This window comes from Aythya marila (genome assembly GCF_965140915.1).
Source record: "Aythya marila genome assembly, chromosome: 1".
NCBI lineage: Eukaryota > Metazoa > Chordata > Aves > Anseriformes > Anatidae > Aythya > Aythya marila.
Genome location: NC_139042.1, coordinates 185723760 through 185743922, shown reverse-complemented (window position 1 = coordinate 185743922; position 20163 = coordinate 185723760).

Here is a 20163-nt window from a genome sequence, read left to right as displayed (position 1 = left end):
AAGAGTAAGAGCAGAATACTCTATAGGCCACTAGTGGATAGGCCCCTACAGAATAAACTTTGATAAATGTTCAAACCACAGTTCTCTGCAGGAAGTTGTGGAATGGTCAGTAGTGAAAATACAGGCTGGAATCCTTTGAGACCACATTTTCTGCACCTTATTTATATATTCATAACTTTAAGCAAGGAAATGTATTCTTTTTTGTTTGTTTGTTTGTTCCTCTGTTATCTACATCAATTATTAAAGAAAGTATCTGTATAAATGTAATATAAAATTTTCAGTGACGGTAGTTAAATTACAAGTTTCCTACTTTTGAGAAATAAGCTCACTGGCATGTCTGAAGTAAGAGCAATGATTGTGAAATATGAAATACGAGAGGGAAGAGCTAAACACAAACACTCTCTAAGGGTGAAGACTCAGCTGATGTCGAAGAGACATTTCATTTTTATAACACTGGAAAACTCAGCATCACCATTCCCATTTCAAAACAGATGCAAGGCTTGGCATGGTACTGTACTGTGCTGCAAAAACCACTTGGTGGTGGTGTTGTGCAACACCCTTGGAAGCGCAGCCTCGGAGAAGGGGCACCTGCTCTCATTCTTTGCCACCAGGACAGTGTGTGAATACAACCAGCACCAGTCCTCTGCAGCTCACAGTTGCCCACTAACTAATATACTGGCAAGAAAAGCATTTTGGTATTACCTGTTACGGTAATACCAAAATAATACCTTTTGGTATTAACTGTTTCAGACTCACCACAAGATATTTCAAAATAAGCAGCTGCTACGAATCTTCCTGTTACCGATCTATTTCCATAGTGACAAAGGTTTATGTGATCTTCTTCCCTTAGCCTAACTTCACTCCTACTCTGGTTAATATGGTGTAGAATAGGTTGCTGGGATAATGAGAGCAACCTGGCAGAACTAGAAGTCATTGCAGTCTTAGCACTATTTATCCCGTGGTGTGGTAAGTTAACCTAGCCTGAACATGCCACTGCAACTAAGACATATAAAATAACATGAGCTACCTAGTTTAAAATGAGCTTGGCTACTTTTCCTTTGTACTGGGCACTGATAACTCTCAGTATGTTGTGCTCACTGCGACAAAATCACTTCTGTTTTTCAGCATGAAGATAGCTCTAATGCTGGCAGCTTGATTCAAGAAGCCTGGAGACCCTGGCCATTGCTTTGCACAGATGATCAGCAGAGGGGGAAGTACAATTCCAGGCAGTTGGATATGTCTTCAAATTATGACAACCGTCTCAGGCCTTCTTCATTCTTCAGATATTACAGTGCTCTGGTAGCTGGCATTCAAAAATATGCAGTTCCTGAGAGCTGCAGGTCCTGCAATACCTCAGTATCTCATCTCTGTATTTTCTGTGCCAGCTGGTAAGATCCATCACCTTTTGTTCACATCCTTTTTTTTTTTTTTTTTTTTTTTTTTTAATTTTTATTTTTTTACACTGGTCAGTGAAAAAGGGAAGAACATACAGGTGCCCAACCAGCCAGCTCGGATGCTTTGCATAGCATTAAGTGTGCTCAGTTTGTAAACCCAATCTGCACATGCACAGTGCCATATAGGTGTCTATGACTTGTTTTCCACTGAATGGTTCTCCATTTCCTCCTAGCAGGTCTAATGCTAGACCTTGTGTGCTTCTGCCATCTTCACACAGAGGGTAACCACTACTGGTTTAAGCCAAGCTAACTGCAGATTGCTGCTGAAATCAGCAATTCTACTCTTCTACGCATTTGAGTGCAAGCTGACAAGCAAAAGGGGGCTTATTAACTACATTGTCTAGGTGAAGCGCAGCTCTGTAGTTTGATAAAAAAGACTATTTAACAGTCTTGACTGGTGAATGCAGAAGCCTTTTTCATATTCTCACAGAGAACTTTTCTAGTCATGTCTTCTTCAGACAAAATGGCTTGAGAAATCAGGGTGCATCCCAAGGTACAGTGTTTTGGGAGCATGGCAATGTTACAGGGGATATCCATCTACATATCCTGCCACAAGAATGTGTCCAGAGAATGGCATTTTGCCATTAGGCAGGGGCAGGTACTGATATTTGGAAGAATATTTTCATAGGCAGATATCTAACTTTGGTCCTGTGCTCAACATTAATTGCCGGTCTGTGAGCACCAAAGTGGGCCAAAAGGTATTAACTGCACCTGATGTGCTCATCAGTTCATCAAAGTATCTTATGCATGCTATCGCTCTCAATTTCTTATGTTGAAGAAGTAAGATGGCACAGTTATATATGACAGACAGGATCTAAGTCTCAAGCTTTACAGGAGAGGTGAAATCTTATTGGTAGAGACTGGGAATAAAAAGTATTATTATTATAATGTATTCAAAATGCATTATTATATGCTTTCCATATTATAATGTATTTCAAAAGATACTGTTTTGAATCAGAACATATTACCAAGGTGTTGTACATAGAACTCCGCCTAATACCAGTGTGCTGGCTTTGCAGCTGTAGCAAAAAGGAGCAACACACACTGCTATGACAACAGACAGAAATTGCGTGCAAAGGCACGGAGTGTTGAGTTTACACAGACACTAGATTAGTTCATTTGCCAGTGCTCTCCAGTGGCAGATTTATCTCTGGGTAGTATACCTTGACCTGTAACCACAATTAGTAAACAAACAGGAAAGCAGTTATCTAGGATATTGAATATATTTACATCCCTACCCAACCTTAACTGGATCTGACTGTGAAACTAGAAATGAGTTCCACTGTCTGCAAAGTTACTCATAGCTGGCATAAACCATGGACTTTTGCTGTTAACTCAGGCACCAAACAATGTTTGATTTAAAAAAAAAATAAAATTATATCCAACATCTTTAAGGATTTCTAAGCAAGAAGTGAAATGAAACCACTATGAATGCTTAGCAAGTACCTGTGTTCATCCACTCTTTTCAATATATTCATATATTTATGACAAAGTATGTTCCTTGACATTCAGACAGGAAGATGAATGGACTATAATATAACAATGAAACTTATTTTTATGACAAGAATGGTGCAATGGAGCCTTTGATTAATGAAATCTGAACTAGTTGTAGCATTCATTTATGCTAGTCAAATTGGTCATTATGAAAATTAGATTAGGAGGTTGATCTGTTATAAGCCTCCATATTTCCCAAATGTTCTAATATCATTCAAACTATAATGTCCCAAAATACAAATATTTTTTTTTTCCAGATTAATTAATAAATTATTCTTCATTGTCAATGAAAAGAATGGAATAGTCAGATTTTGCTTTAGCAATTTCCAAAGTCATTACTATATAAATGACAAGGAGGAAAAAAAAAATTATCTATATCTATATCTATATCTATATCTATATCTATATCTATATATATATATATATCACTTCCCTGATTGCCTGATTGTTCAGTTACCAGCATATTCCTCCCAACCAGAGCTGCAGACCTGAACTGGTCTCACTATCTTCTTCTACATTTAATATCTAACTAATAATGAGGCCTAGACTAAGGTTGAGGTAATGTGAGATTGTGTCAAGACACTGGAAAAAAAAAAAGAAAAATAATATATATATTTTTTTATAATACGGGACTGCAATATATTGTTAGGATTTGAATTCTGTGAATAGCATTAGATGCTTGGCCTTATGGAAACAATACTTCTGAAGGTCCCTTTCAAACTTCATTTGTACTTTTGGAGCAAATTATGTTCCATAACATGCTATACTTAAAGTAAACCTGAGAAATACTGTAGGCTGTTTGGTCAGAAAGTCTATGGTTTACTAAACTGGATCCTTTGCTTGAGGGAACATTTAAATTGCCTTAAACATTTTCCCATATTAAAAGCTGCAGTTGGGATGTACAGCTAGCAACAGATTACTTGCAGGTCAGACCTCTTTCTGCCCCAGCCAAACACAGAGTTTATACGCCCCATCAGTTTTAATCTACAATTCCTACAGTCGCGTGTGTTGTATGGTAGGCCTGTATTGTAAAACACAACTCTTGCGAATGGTATGGTTTATACTTTCAATCTTAAACTGCAGCCAGTTAAATTTTCACACATTGTCAAAAGAAGCTACCACAATGGAAATAAATTCCCAGCAACACCATACATAGTTGCCTAGGCCTTTGCAGCTATAATAATAAATGTCCATAGTAGATCCTTTAATTTACTGGAGTCCAGAATCTGATTCTAGCAGTAGCCATCAGGAGATATTTCAAGGCACTAAGAATCCCTCAGTCTGTGCAAATTACTGCAGAGAAAGAAAGTGAACTTCCAGACCAAATTCTTTTAGAGACTTTCCCTCAGAGAATGCTTTATTGTCCACAAGACAGTCATGGAGCCACACAATCAAACAAAAAAACACAGAGCAACCAGGCCAGACAGAAAGGGAACACACTCTTTCTAACCCTGCTTCATCTTTCTTTTATAATCTACCCCAAACTGGTACGGCACATCTGCTGGAGCCTATTAACCCTCTACTAATTGAATACTGTTATTCACCATCCTGCCCAGAGAGGAAGTTTCTTTCTAATTTTGAAGATCCACTCCCCACCCCCCCCCCTTTTTTTTTTTAAGCCACAAGGATTTTTAGTTTCTCTGTATTATTTCGCTATGTGTTTGTGATAAAAATTGCTAGTCTAAAGCTGATGGGGATAAAATACTCATTTCCCCCTATTTACTTTCCATTCACATCACTAAACTCTCTCTCTTTTTTTTTTCTTTTCTTTTTTTTTTTTTTAAAGACTTGACTTGTTCCCACTTGACCCCCTATCTACTTATCCCTTTTATGGGGCTTTGAAGATAGAAAATACACAATTAATACTCAAAAAAACATGTATCTGTTTTACAAATGCTCAGTTTTACAGTTACCTGTGAGGAAAGGGTTATATATCCTACAAATATTTATATTTGTAAAGAAATGCATCAACCACACAGAGATTCTGAAACAAACAAACAAACAAAAACATCAAAAACCCACAACTAAAGCACAGTTTTTCTTTGATTTAGCATAGTCATTGTATACAGAGTATTTATTTATTGCATACTCCAAAATAAGTTTGGATTAAAAATAAATAAAGTAAAAAAAAGCATTCTCAAATTATAAGCTAGCTCTAGTGCTATAAAAATGCAGTTGTAATGAAAACAAACTTACAAATGTATGTTATCTAATAGCTACAATAAATGTAGTTTAATATAATAGTAATCAAATGCACAAACCACAACCATCAAAATTTTATAGTAAGAGATTTCTTTCATATTTTATGCCTTTCCCTACCACTGCCCTTGGCTTTGCCTCTATCTAGGGTCCTCAGCAGATTTCTCCAGCTTGCCTTTGCTTTCTGCTGTATTGGATTTTTCTCCCTTGCCCCAGTTTTAGGCTGAAAAGCAGTCTCAGGAAAATGGAATATTTTGCCCTAGGTTAGAGCTGCAGCTCTTGTCTGCACAAACAGATATCCTTGCAAATACTGGTGCTAGGAAACCTGAGCCATTATTGGCACTGCTATTTTATGTCCCCCAGATGCATAACTTGCTGGTGGCTGTTCTCACCAGCTACTGTCAGGAGATTTCCCTTGCTGTGCACCTACTGGGGCAGGGAGGAGCATGTAATGCATTTACTATTCCTCTGACTTTGCTGATGGTTTTAAGTTTGGCCAAGAAACAGCTATTTATACTACCTACAAGGTTTTACTGATTAAATAAAACTACTCGATAAGTGTTGGCAGCTACATTGAGCTAAGCAAATCATAACATCCTCGTCACCTTTTCTTCAATCAGCACCTGGCCACCTGCTTTCAGGGGGCGGGCTTCACAGTAGCGTGAACTGCAGCTTCTCCACTCCCCATTTTCACATAACTTTCAAATCACTTTGTGGCAACCATTTCTGTGGTTACTTCATGTCTGCCACCCATATTCCCTGTTTCCCTGGGGTGCATGCAGCTCCTTGCAGCACCTGTACTGTGGGCCTTGCAGGGAGAGCAATGCTGTGCCCACCACCAAGATGGCTGCCGCTCTGTGGTACAGCAGCACCATCCACCCACCCCAGCTCCACCACAGAGTAGCAGCCGTCTTGTTGCTGGACATGGCTTTGCTGTCCCTGGAAAAATGAAGCAGCAGAGGCCTGATTTACTCAGGGCAGCCTCAAGACTAGAGTATGAAAGTCATGTGGAAAGGAAAGTGCAAACATCTTTTGAAGTTGGCTCCTTCTGATAGTACAGGCAGATTACTGCCGTTTTGTGTAAAAGAGTATGCAAAATGGCTGTTTTTCAGCTAGATAAGAAGTGCAACCAGGTTCTTGTAGCTGCAACGCATCCGCTTGTGGTATCAGCCTCTCTGAGAAGTATAGGTTGTTGTTGCCCCCTAAAAGCTTTTCCAGGAGGTTGGCTACATAAGAAGTAAATAGTGTAGAGGTAAGAGAAGATTGCAGACCTCTACCCAGGAAGTTGTAATTTCTTTAATGAGAACCTTCTCACAGTAGTCTTACCTTTGTCACAATGCATTGTTTTATTGAAATGCACCTGAGGTGAAGCTATTCTATAAACAGCCTGAAAAATCAACGTATACGCTGTTACCCGATTGTTAAAGAGGCAATTCAGCTCAGAGTATGTGCTCTGTGATAGGATGGGCTATATCTCCACTTCTGAAAGTGATGCTTTAGACCTACTTCTGAAACTCAAAAAGACTTTAAAAAAGTGCTTAGATGTGGTTTCATTTTATTACCAAGTGAATATATATATATATTTTATGTTCCTGCAAGGAACTTTAACCACAGATTTCAAGAGAAAGCAGAATAAGGTCAGAAGCAGGTGCTTCTAAAAGCCTGTAATAAATATTTTGATACCTGCTGTTTGTTCCTGTGCTGTGCTGTTCAGGTGATGGTCACATACGGGTGATACCTCTGTACCAAAGGCAGAAATAATGGGAGCACTTGAACTCTACTTGTGCTGTGGTAAGCCATGGTGTATCATTTCCACATGCTTGAAATTTGTCATCCAGAATTGGGCCTGGGGGTAAATCTGGCATTCAGTCATATACAATGAAATCTGATCAGGAAATTTCTCCTGGAAAGCCTGGAGAGGCAGGATTTTCTTTATTTGCAAAAGCGTGATTTTTATTTTTTTTTTCCTAAATTATCTTAACATGTAGAAAAAGGTACTGAGTGTACATGAATAGGTAAGTAACACATGCATCCAGGACAGACATAACAGATCTCCTGGGAATGAACTTGGCTTCTGCCTATGCCTCACCTTCATGAACAGAGCATGTCTGACTGGAGTAGTTCTTTGTTGACTTGTGTGAGTCCTGCTGCACGGGCACGACATTGCTGTCTGAGGCATTAGGAGCTACTAATTAGAGATGTACTGAGACTTCCGCAAAATATACAACCCTGTAAATACAGCATTGCTAGATGTGAGTTTGCCTTTTCCATGCTTTGCAGTGATGAGCAAGAGTCTGTATCCATTTCTCAAGTGATGCAGATTAGATTTCCTTTAGCTATAAGGAAACTGAATGGGCTCTCCAGACCTTATGGGTAGGCACAAACAAGCGATGGGTTATGGATGATTATTTGCAGCTCTATATTTCATCCTCCTTGTGTAAATGGCTTCCTCTGCAAGGCTTTCATAAGCTGGAGATTTACTGGTGGCAGAGATCTGGAAACCAAAACACTATTCATTGTTTTATTAGAGTTGCTCGGTGAGGGGAGAGATATGGCGGTATGGAGGAATTCGTTTATTTTATTGTGGGAGCACAAATAACTTTAACGTACAGCACAGACAAGCCCAGATAAAGACTGGGAAAAAAAAAAAAAAAGGAAGAAGAAAAATGTTACAAGGCTTTGCGTTACAGTGTGCCTGTCTTGCAGTGCTTACGCATGTGTGCCTGAGCATATGCTCTTAGATTTATTGAGCCCAGTGAAGTATGAATGCTTCTGGTGTCTGAAGCTGAGTGTTACTTGTGGCCATCAACAGTTGAACTGTCCTGTGTCCCCCTCTTGCCTTTTCGGTAACATTCCATGGTCTACAGGAGCTTTCTGGTTAAGAAAAAACAAGCCATTGAGGCAATATTTGGACATTTGACTTCCTTTCACTTTGTACAGAAAACCAGTTGTAATAAGAGGCTAACTCCAGTGGTGATGGCTGCAGTATAAATAATAAGATACTGAACCCTGATATTGAATCTGGATATCAGGGAGAGGTTCTTTACTGAGAGGGTTGTTGCACACTGGAACAGGCTCCCCAGGGACGTAGTCACGGCACCAAGCCTGTCGGAGTTCAAGAAGTGTTTGGACTGTGTTCTTAGTCATATGGTCTGAATTTTTGGGTAGACCTGTTTGGTGCCAGGAGTTGTACTCAGTTATCCTTATGGGTCCCTTCCAACTCCAGATATTTTGTGGTTCTGTGATTCTATGAACCAAGAAAAACAAACAAACAAACAAACAAACAAAAACAACAACAACAAAAAACAGCTTTCTACTGTTTCAGTTGTTGTACCTGTTGTACTATGGAGTCCAATAAGATCCTACGCTGCCCCACAGGAGCCTCTGGAAACACAAGGTGGGTGGTTGGCCAAAGGCAGGCTCATATAATATGACTTTATATTGTTCTGAGGGTGTTCGAAGAAGATGCTACTGCAGGGTAGTAAATATATTGAAATTCATATGAAACCTTGAATTCTGCCAACTTCCCTGTGTAAACAAGTCCTGAGATTGTTGTATATAAAGTTCAAAGAATAGGTCATCAAAAGTAAAAGCAATGAATATTGTTTGGCTGGATTTTCTCACCTAGTTAAATCAGAAGTAAATAAAACTGCCCTCATCTCTAGTGTCACCTACAAAAAGCCCAAACCAAACAGGAACACCTCCAGTCCCCCTACACAAAAGGAATAGCAATAACGCTGTCTGTTTAAGTACTGTCTTATTTTCTATTCATCCAACGGCAAGGATATACAAACTTTCCACAAGTCATGTAAAATGAAAAGGTAAAAATGATCTAGGTAAACTCACTGTGGTCTGTTACTGCCCCAGACCGGTGAAGCAAAATGAAATGCTGTCATATGACCAGGGTGGGTGCAAGTCTCCCTTTGTTTCTTACTTCTTGAGATGATTGGGAGGAGTATTTGTTAGGAGTAACTACATGTATTACCTCAGATGCTTAATTCAATACCAGTTCTGGCAACTAGCTAGTACTGTTGTTTCTATCAGTGACATGAAAATGTATAGTGTGTTTCTTCTTTCTAACGGGAACTTTTCAGCTACTCTTCCATCCACTTATAAGTGAGGCTACTTTAAACTTTTGGGCTGACCTATAAGACCCTGGACAAGAACCAGCTTTTGAATGCATGTAAGTGTGCCTGAAATCAGATACTCTGTACGAACTTGATAAATACAATCACTTCTTTTGGCTAGCAGAGTGAAAGGCCATCCCTACCTTGGTAGAGAAAGATTGAGTCAGAGAATAAGGATATAACTTGGCATAAATTTATAATAAGTTTCCAGAAACAGACTGCTAAAGGAAACCTCTTTGCAGCTGCAGAAGTGAATCCCACCACTCAACAATTATATGTGTTCAAGTACTTGAAATCTTTAAGTGATCAGTGCTGCAAAGGAAGTCCAATTATTCCACCTGGGGTACTGAGGCTGCAAGTAACAAACTGACTTGAATGGTTCACCTGTAAAGTGGCACCTGCTTACAGCTTAGCTGCCAGACTATCATGCCTTGCTGTGCTAGGTTGGCTGTACTATCAGGCTGTGGATTTTGTGCTAGACTGCTTCCAAGTTTGTACTGTTCTTCCTGGGAGGGTTAAGTAATGGGGTAATAGTGGGATGGAGAATGAGACCAAGAGAGGGAAAACACAATCTTTATCTCCACTCTGTTATAATACCAGAGTGCAGCTGTTGTTTCTCACCTTATCATAGCTCTGTTGAATTTCCTCATATTATTTTGTCTGCTCAACTGGTGCAGTGATTTTTCCATTCTGCTAAGCACTGTCCGTTTGCTGCTCATCCTCCTGTTTCTGTATCAACACACCTTGTGTATTGCAGAATACATTTCCAGGAGAATCCCATACATCTCCAGGAGAGTCTTTCAACTCCCAGTTTGACTGAACGCACCATTTTACTCAGGCCATTTTAACATAGCAGTTGTCTTCCCAGCTGCTTCCCACAACTTTGAGTCTGAGGCATCTCCCTGAAATATTCTGTGTAATACGATCAACATATAAATGGCAAAATCAAAATGAAATTGTAAAGTGAACAGTGTACCTGTGAACATTCAGTGATAAAAATGTTGTGCTGGTTTATAGGGTTACCAGCAATTATGCATTTCATACATATCAAAACATTTCTTTGTGAAATTGAAAGACACTGCTAACCCTAATTTATCTCCAGTATGACTGGCTGACAAAAGCCTTCTTATGACTTTATTTCTGCTTGTTAATATTGAAGGAAAACTATATAAAACTTACAAATCTACAATGGGAACAGTCAGAGAAAGCAGTGCAATTGGCCATTTCACAGGCACGGGGATTTCACTGATGACAGACTTATGAAGAGGTAGTCTAAGGCAGTAACAGCACTTAGAAACCTTAAAATCTAATGTTCTCACACTTACAACAGCAAATGAAAGAAATAGGCATCTCTGAGACAGATGATCAAGTGTCTCAAGATCAGATTGAGTTTAATGCTCCAAAGGCTTTGGATATTGAAAGAATATAAAATGACTGTGAAAACAGATTGGTCTGAACATCTTTTCCTCTGTGACAATTTAATTCAATTGATTTTGATGAACTTATTGTAGATTTATGCTAATGTAAGGTTAGAACATGGCTTTATCACTTATTAGCCTACAGCTGTCTGGAAAAAATGCAGTCTTATAAAACCTTACTTGCAATCGCTTTCTCTCTCTCTCTCTCCTTTTTTTTTTTTTTTTTTTTTTTTTTTTTTTTTCCCTTCAGTACTTTATTACATGGATCTGAAAGTACAGTGATCTAGCCTGGAGAGAACTGATTAGAAATATCTGTATCTCATTATAAATGAGAGAAGAAGAAAATAGAAGAGGTTGACAACAGTAAAGTGTTGGTCAACTTCATTCTGTTCTGAGTGCATACAGTAGAAATAACTTCAATATACAAGAAAAAAAAATCATCAACAACAAAAAACCACTTCATTATGAGATGCACAAGTTTGCTACTAAAGGCTAGCCAAAATTGGATTTCAGGATCGACATGCTGGATGTTACAGTGTTAGCAACTGTACAAGGTAATGATCTCTTCAGGTAGTCGACCTCAGAGCCAGGATTTGCCATAATGCAGTCTCCTCTCTTCCTGCAATACTTTGGCAGCTGCAGACTTTTCTTTCTGACTTCCCCACTCCCTCTCTCCTTGCTCTGTCACACACAGTTGTATTTCTGCTCTGGAGAGGAAGGTGCAATGAACGTGGATAAGGTTCCTTGTCTCACAGAAGTACCTAGGTTTCGAATCTTCTCGTCTTCCATCCACAGCAGCAGGGAAAACTGGTAGCAGTCCATTAGCAAAGCAGGAGGAAGGGAATGGCTGCTTGGGCAGTATTCACTGCTTGAGCAGTTCCTTCTCTTCATTAGAGAAACAGCAGTAGGCTGGATAGAAACATCTCATCTGCTGGATTTTAACCGAGAGCTGTTAGATGAATGTCATTACCTTTATAATGCATAGTAGCATTAGATAGTTAATGAGGGAACTCATAAAATTCAGTAGACAGTGTGAAACTACCCCATGCAGGAGCTGCTAAAAAAGGAGCAGGTCTAAGCCTTGCCTCTTACAGGATTTAATTTCCAGCTCCAGTTTTTATTTTTCAATTTCCAGTTTTTAGTTTATTTTTCTCAGGGCTGGAGAAAGCACTTGTCTCTGAACATGTGTTTGATAAAGATTTTTTTTTTTTTTTTTTTACATTTTAGGAATATGGTGGGAGACAGTGCTAGTGATACTGGTGTCTTTTATTATTTATAGTTACGTTTATTTACAGTTGAATGCTGAATATGACAGGGACACTGATGTCAACTCTGTGTGTGTTTCAGATTCAGTTCCTTGTTTCTGAGATCTGAACCTGAAAAAAATTATCAGGCATATATATTCAAAATAGCAGGCTATTGAAGTAAAATAGGCAAGATGGGACAAATAGAAATATGCTCGCTATCCCTTAGATGAAAAGTATCCCACTTTGAATACCATATTACATTGGCTACGAAAATAAAATGAATCCATCACTGCTGAAACTGACTCTTGAAAGGATCAACAAACGTGTTTTATATTGCAGGTTCTTTGGAGAAGATTTACTATTGGACAGAAGAGTCGTTTGGCTACTGAGAAATACTTGGTATTTCTTTCTGGTCTTTTCCTTCCATATGTTAATTACGCCATGTGAGGTGTAATCCTGCCTGCACGAGAGGCTCAGAGTGCCCCCTGTAGAATAATCCACGCTGCAATTTGCCTTTGCCTGGGGATGGTGATGCAGGTTCAAATCCCTTTGCCATCCAGCAAGAGTGCTCTAGCAACTGATTGAATGATTTAGTAGGGGAGCACGGCAGAAGCGCTGCCTCATCTGGCTGTACTTTGTGCAGTGTAATCTGATATGTGTGGCTGGAGAATGCCTGCTTGATCAGACTTTGCTGGAAAATGGCAGGGATCCTGAGCTCGTGGGTCCCGAGGGATTTGCCCTATTATTGGTTTCCATGTTATGACCTGAATCTGGGAATGCTTACAAGATGATTCAATTTATGGTTCTACACTACTGGGAATTAAGTATCTCTAAGTGGTTAGGCACTTCCAGGATTAGTTCTATTTATTTATTTATTAAAAAAAAAAAAAAAAGGCTAAGCATGTTTTTGAAGGTCTTTATGTTTAAATTAAGTATTTTTACTGATAGTTAGATATCTAAAGGAGTTTTTGGATCTAGCTCTGAGTACCTGGTTCTACAAACCCTTGTACAACTTAATTGGTTTTCATTAAATTTATCAAGCATGTTTACATGATAGAGCCTTATTCCATAAAGTATCATATTTTTATAAATTTCTATGGCTTGAAACTACTTCTTAGTACTAAAAATGATTCAGTAGTAGAATAAGTTATATGTCTTATGTTAAAGAGATGGCTGGGACAAGTACTCATTGAAGCTACTTTATTTTCTTGGGAAAAAAAAGAGGCTTATTTGAAGCATTTTTTTTCCTGTATACTACTCCATACAAAGCCATGAGTACCTTGTTATGACTGACTTTAGTAAATTCTGGCATTGTTTTCCATGAATATGTAGAATGACATCTAAATGCTTGAATCCTGCAGATTTTTAAAAACTCAAACAGTGCTTGTAATTGAGTGTGAAATCTATCATATTTAAACTGCTTTTAAAAAATTTGGACCCTTTTAATACATAACCAATTTTACATTTTTCACTCTTTAACTTACTTTTTTACTATTCTTGTTCCCAACAGCACAAATGAAAATAACGGTGTTCATAATTGCAAGCAGTAAAACAAGGTTTGTATGCCAGTGTATTTTTTTTTTTTGCAAATAATATGTTTATCACACAGATTTTCAAGGCCTTTTTTCTCTGTGTGAGCTATTTCTATCTCCACAGGAACACTTTCTTGCTACATAACACATAAATACTTCTATAAAGTACAAGTAGTAAATAAACAAATACATCTGTTATATTAAAATGGTCCCGCTCAAAAATCTAAAACCCATTGGAAGTGGCTAACAAAAGCATTCATCCAGTTTCATCCTACAGCAAATGACTTCAATATTAGTTGCAGCTGCTCAGCTTTTCAGCGTGTCTCTCTCGGCCTGATGTGTCCTTTAAGAGGCAATGGCACATATTGCTGCACGTGTTCAGTTGCTCTACCTTTGTGCTGCAGTCCTTCACACTGCAAAATGTTCTCGGTGCACAAAAGCAGCTGCTGAAGAAACCGCTTCAGACTGAGGGTGAGAGAACTGATGGCAGCACCAATAAGCAAACTCCAGTACAGACTGAGGGAGCAAGACGGTGCAGAGACACCGAAGGAGCTTCTGTGAGAAACAAAAATATCAGCAGTATTGCCTGACATCAGAACCCCAGGTGAGATTGAAAAGCCACTAGAGACTTTTTGGCTGTAGCTCTGTGAACCTGTGTAATGCTTAATTTGAAAGGGTTCACCTTTGATTATGAAATAGACTATTTCGCAGCAATGATACCAGCAGCTTTTTCTTTTTCCTTTGCCTCACCACTGATGATGATGATTTTTTTTTTTTTTTTTTTTTTTTTTTTGTAATAGCAAGAAAATAATTCTGGGGGGAGTTGTCTGTACCTTTTGTAAGTTTCATAGCTAATTGTTAATTAATTAAAAATTCCAATACACAGATTTCAGAAATGTCCATAGCTGGCTAAGTCATCAGTGCCTCCTGAAAGTGGTGGCAGAAAGCCAAACAAGCAAAAAACAATACTTGCTACTTAATTTACAGACTTATATTTAAATATATTTTATTCTAATCATTTGTAGTGAGAGATTTACCCTGGTAGAGCCCCAAAAACTTCATGTGAAACATGCAGAGTTATTTCTGTCAGTGCTCTGGCTTTATTTCAGGCAGGATTTTTTTTTTTTTTTTTGCATTGCTCTAGCCATGCAGCAATCTGTAAAGGGAACCTACTCTGATACAGTTTGAAAAGTGCATTTTGTACTTGGCTCTCCCTTTGATCGAATTAATCTGGGCTTTTTTGTAGTTCTAAATGAGGCCTATGGGCTGACAATGTAGCTGTTTAAAGGGGATTTTAGGGGATAATAGCCAATGCAAATAGTGCCATGAGAATGGCAACTTGCTTTTGCACTTTCAATCACATAATAACAGCAAAGAAAGCTTTTAAAATGAATTGAAATTTTGTGGCATGCCATCTGGGATTATTTGGGGAAACAGTTCTGAATACTATGGTTGTGTAAAAGAATGGTACTATGGGGCACTCTTAAGCTGACATGTTTCAGATGGCACCCTTATGCTAACTGCTGCAAAGTTGGCTAGCATTTTTTTTATTATTTTCTTTCTCCTGGATTATCTGCAAAAAATTCTCTTTGCTGGTATTTGGGCCTGAAAAACTTTTCTATTGTTAAAGAATTCAATTCAACCCCCTTGCAGCTGCTGATCCCTTTATTGTTCCAAACGTTATGTATACGCGTCTCAGATGAATGTAGCCAAGCCTTTTAGTGCCTTAATAGGTGTCTGTATAAAGGTCATTTATTCTGCAGTACTTGTTTTAACAAAAGTTTATACACAAACAACAACTACGGCTAAAACATTCACATTAATCAATGCTCCTTGCAGTGTAAAATGCAGAGAGAAAAAACGTAACTGGAGAAAGTGTATCCAAACATCAGGACTCTTTCTGTGTTTAGCAGTGAAACAGCAGATATTTTAGAATCCATCGTCAAAAGCTGCATCAAAAATCATTTCAAAGCTGTTCTGAGTCAGGATTGATGATTCCAGACTTTTCAGGACAAGCACAGTTTGGATGAGGTCACTGAAAGGTTTAATACACAGGAATCAGTGGAAATGTGGAAAAATATATATCAGAGTTCCCCTGTCCAATTAGCTTTGGAACAGAGCTTTAGGCTAGCCAGCACCTTGACATTTCTGTTGACATAGCTGCCTTCTTTCCTTTTCCCTTTCCCTTTGTCTGAGTTCCAAGTGGCTGCCCTTATAAACACTCCTTGAGGAATTATGGTGCCTGTAAAGTCAGATAGTTTAGATGAGAAGAACTGAGTACACTTCTCTGGCACATGAGATTTTTCTTATTATAGAAATATTAAAATACCATCTGTAAGGTTTAGGAATGTAGGTCATGTCCACGGAGAGTTTAAATTTGAAGTTATGACAGATGTTGAGTGGTGAATTAAAATTTTGGCTCCAAGTCTGTAAATGTAGCTTGGTTCCATTGACTTTTCTGGAGTTAGTTCTGCTGACACACATGTAATGAGATCAGATTCTGACTGTCTAAGTACTCAATTGAGTGACACAGAATATAAATCCATCAGTGAGATGAAGGATGGGGCTTGTCAGAAAAATAGTGTGTGAGCTATGGTGGGGACATATGAGGAGCAGGCAAAGAAGCCCAACTATTTGATTTCTGGTAGAAGGAAAAGCAGAGCAAGCTGTATTTTCTTGCTTGCTACTTAGGGTTTTTTGTTGTTGTTGTTTTTGTTTTTTGTTTTTGTCATTCTTTACAATAATGGATTGTGCTCTGATCTCTAAATGTTGTGTGTTTTTAAAATACATAACAATGAAGTTATTACTGATGCTGCTGCTAGGGGCATATACACTGCTCCAGCAGCCTGTGTGAAGCTGTATAAATGGATCACAGTCACTCTGTATAAAATGCTTCAAATTCATTTGTTACAGCAGAGGTCTGAGAAAAATTGATGTGTATTCCACTGTGCTGATCACTTGATCAACAGCTGTGGGCTCTCTTAGACAAGTGAAAAAATTGTCATGTTGAGGAATGCAGTGAACCTCGTCTCTGAGATCCTTAGCTCGAACAGTTCAGTTGCTCTAAAACGTTACCAGTAAGGCAGAGAGAGGCTGGCTGAGGCCAGCCATCTCATGCAGGACTTCACTGAGCACTGTCAGTCCTGCTGCAGCCACGTGCCAATAGCTGGAACGTGTGGTGTTGATGTACTGTGTGCCTCACAGCTGATGCTGTTCATCTCACGGGCAGCCACATACTGCTCTAGTAGTAGCTTCCAGGTGGTCTTCAAAACTAGCCACATATATAATGTGTTGTAGTAATCCTATTTGGCAACAACGTTGACCCAGCTAACTGCAGCTAGGTCTGCAGCCAAGGGAAATGACTGCAGTCTTGCCAGAGAAGATAAGGTGCCAATGACTAGTGACATGCCTGGTCAAAATCCCAAATCAGGTAATCCAAATTGTTCTTGTTTTGGTGGGTAAATCTCATTGCCACAAATATTCTGAATATTTAATGATAGAACAGTGGTCCTGTAGAGGAGATGCAGAGCAGCCATGGGGTGGCACTGCAGAGTGCTTTATAAGAATAGCAGGAGGGGATAGGGAATGTGATGATTGGAAGTGGAGGGAAAAGGTTTCTTCCTTCTGGTAAATCTAGCCTTAATGGGACTAATAAAGCATAATGAAGTAAAACAGACCAAACCAAAACAGAACATGCTGCGAATCATGGAGGCATGGATATTTCTATATGGGAAACAGAATTTTTCAGCCTCTGCTCAGCTTCAGCTTCTGAGCTCAGTCCACCTTGAAAAGAGTGACAGTAGGCAGTGTCTGTTACAGATGCAAGATCCCACTAATTAGCAGCTTGGTGGTGTAGTGCTTCACTGAAAAGTTGTGGCTCTTGGCCAACATACCTGCTGCAGCTTGTGGGAGCTCAGGGATAGCAGCATCTCACATCAGGTTCTTGAAAATGTTCTGGATGAGGGTGTTTTGTCCCACAACAGGAGGTATTGCTATGCTTTTTTAATAGGAGAAAGGCTATTTTAGGGCAGTCTGTGCTATATCACCTGACTTTAAACTGTGCCAAACTATGCATACAGATTCAGAAACTCAAAGTGAAGGACGAACTTCTCAAGATGTGCCTAAGAAATGAATTCACAGGGTATTGAGTCTGTGCCATAAAGATTTATATACTGCTGTTACTTAATTTAGCATGTATTTAGCTTAAAACTAGAAGAGGGTTTTTAACAGCAGCAGTGTATGCCATGTCAAGGGAATGACGATTACAATGGAGAGAAAAAGAAACATGCACTATCAAGGGGAATCTTACCTTCATCCAGCTTTCTGGCTACTGCGCAGCAGGGAAGACAAGGATAACTGTAAGGGCATCAAACAAGCTGCTGAAATTTCTACTGCTCCCACTGAACAATAGGTATGTTCGTAAACAAATTGATCGATGAGCCATCATCTACCAGCAAACCTGGACTCAGGGAATCTTACCCTCACCTCAGTCCTCTTGATTCTCTCCCTAGTCTCAAGATACATTATTTAAAGTCTAATGCAAAGGATTGGTCCTCCTATGAATAGTATGTCTCATATAAAAGATCAAAAGCTGGCTACAGACTGTTGGAGTTGGTTTATTGTATTATTTATGCCATAAAGAAGAGGCTGTGCTCTGCCTGTTTTTATTTGTATTTAGTCCTTTCCACTCTTTAAAATGAATATAATAGTAAGTGAAGCTTAGATTTGTACATAGATAGAATATATTGTATTCATATACTTTTTGTGTTATCTATTCTGGGGACATCCCTGAAACTTCACTCCAGTGTTTTAGGGTGACATGATCATGCCAAAATAATACTGATCTATTTTAAATGAGGTAATTGCTTGATCAACACTTACAGCTATATTCAGTGCTCTGGAAAGTTTACTTAAGCTAAAAGCATATACAAAATATTTTTGTGCTTCATTTGATTTTCTGAAAAAGAAGAAATGCTTATAGGATACTATTATGCTCATACCAGGCCTGATTTCATAAAATGAGAAACCAGTCAAATCTTTAAATAGCTTTTACAATGTATCTGCTGCCAAGACCTTAGTGGGTTTAATGGTGTATGTTCTATCTTTCTCTTCAGATTGTAAACCTGATCTCATAAATCTCAAGGTATCACTTTTCAATGTGTTTTTTCCTGCTTTTGCTCAAAATCCATTGTACCAATTTCTACGGTATCCACGAGTGTGAAGGAAGTGGTGCTTGCATCAAATTAATTTTTAATACTGCATGATACAGAAAGTGTAAGTGCAAAATGGATGTGTCTTATTCCTGAGCAACACCTACATACTTTCAACTTGTTTCATCACTAAATCAGCTATAAGCAGCTCTATAGCAACAACAAAAACAACAATAGGTATTGTTTAACATTATATTTTGAAATAATGACTCCAAATAAAAGGCTGGAGTGATCAGTAGCACAGAGTCTGTGAAGAACAGTGGTCATCTGACCAAAAGAATCATAAAATGGCTTGGGTTGGAAGGGACCTCAAAGATCAAAATATATATATATATAAATAAATGAAAAAGTTTAAACTTAGTTTAAAAACTCCAACAAATGCTCAACAACACAATTTTAGTGATTGTAGGCAGGCAACTTTAATTTTCTGAAGGATAAATTTTTAAGGATGTTGCATTCTTGTGTATAGACTCATGCAATATTATTAATCTTTGAGAACATTGTATTCTTCCTCATGCAGCAAAGCTAGTATTTATAATACATAAAAATAGCTAAATACCCAGGATATATATATATAATTATTTTGTCACTCTCAAATCAATTACTTCAGTTCAGCATGAACTATGCATTATGCCCTTAATACAGTACTTGCGTCATTCCTTTATTAAAAAAAAAAAAAAAAAAAAAAAAAAAACAAAAACAACAACAAAAAAAAACACAACAGAACAAAACAAAACAAAAAAACCCACAAAACAAAACAAAAAGCCCAGAAAATGCTGCAGCCAAAAATTGTGGTAAGAACTGTTATGAAAAAGACTAACTTTGTATTATACTGGAGGGAGTTGGCAGGCTGTGAATGAATTGCAGAAGTTTTGTTGGTACTTAATATGTTCACAGCTTTAATCTCCAGATTCACTGATTAGATTTGTAGTCAAATTGAAATTGTAGATGTTTCACAAACATGTAGTAATATATGGTCCCTGCACTGATGAGCTTAAATATCTGCTAACATTGCTAGGGTATTTGAGTGTGTTTTCTCAGCAAGCTAACACTCCACGGGTAATCTTCATAGGAGGTGTTACAAATTGGGTGTTTCTTTCTTTCTTTTTTTTTTTTTTTTTTTTTTTTTTTTTTCCTCCTTCTCTCTTTTTCCAGTTGCATTTGAAACATTTATTCTGCTGTGAATAAAATGGATGAAGGAACAGTTCCTTAGGCAGAAACATCTAGTACAGATTCTAAGGTCTCTGTAAAGAGTTGCTACAGACCAATTTGAAGGGAGTGTAGGTTGCTGTTAACCTTTTGTTGTTCAGTGTCAGAAAGAAAGTTAACCTCTCAGAAAGGGGCAAATTTGAAACAAATGCAATGACCACCCAAAAAACAGACCTGACAGCACAGTCCAAATGCTTATTGTACTCTGTCAGGCTCGGTGCTGGGCCTACTGCCCTGGGGAGCCTGTCCCAGTGCCTGACCACCCTCTGGGTG